At 35.3% G+C, this 436-nt stretch overlaps 1 protein-coding gene across 1 annotated transcript in view; it reads right to left on the bottom strand.

The window, feature by feature from the left end:
- The window catches only part of LOC116851959 (serine protease snake-like), a 192,607-nt gene that overhangs the window by 173,873 nt on the left and 18,298 nt on the right, over positions 1-436 (bottom strand). The gene's annotated exons all lie outside the window — the stretch shown is intronic.

The raw sequence follows: 436 nt of genomic DNA on the forward strand, positions 1-436 counted from the left end.
AAAACTAGAGGTTACAAATCATGTTCCAAAGCATAATGTACAATGTCGGGTAAAGCACAAGCCAATAGTTCGCAATCAACAAGCGAGTCGCAATCGAAATCCTCGTTGTCACGTATCACTTTAGCAGCATAATCCCAATCAATGGTTCTTGACTCGTAACATACGCCGGTGATGTTATTCTGTTATAAAATCTTTACAAACATTTGAAACTTTGTGTTAACAAAATGTATATTTTTACAAAGCCATCCATACATATGATCAATACATTGTTCATAAACAAATAACCTATCCAATGTTTTTCGTTTAATATATAAAGTATTGCCGAATAGAGTGAGTTTCAGAACTTTAGCATTCTGTATCTTATCACTTTTGATTGTGAAGTCGCTAATCCAAAACGGCGAAGTTTCAGCCTGTTACAGGAGTCGATCGAAGTCTG

This window comes from Odontomachus brunneus, unplaced genomic scaffold (genome assembly GCF_010583005.1).
Source record: "Odontomachus brunneus isolate Ranch 3 - 2012 unplaced genomic scaffold, Obru_v1 Obru_scaffold_197, whole genome shotgun sequence".
NCBI lineage: Eukaryota > Metazoa > Arthropoda > Insecta > Hymenoptera > Formicidae > Odontomachus > Odontomachus brunneus.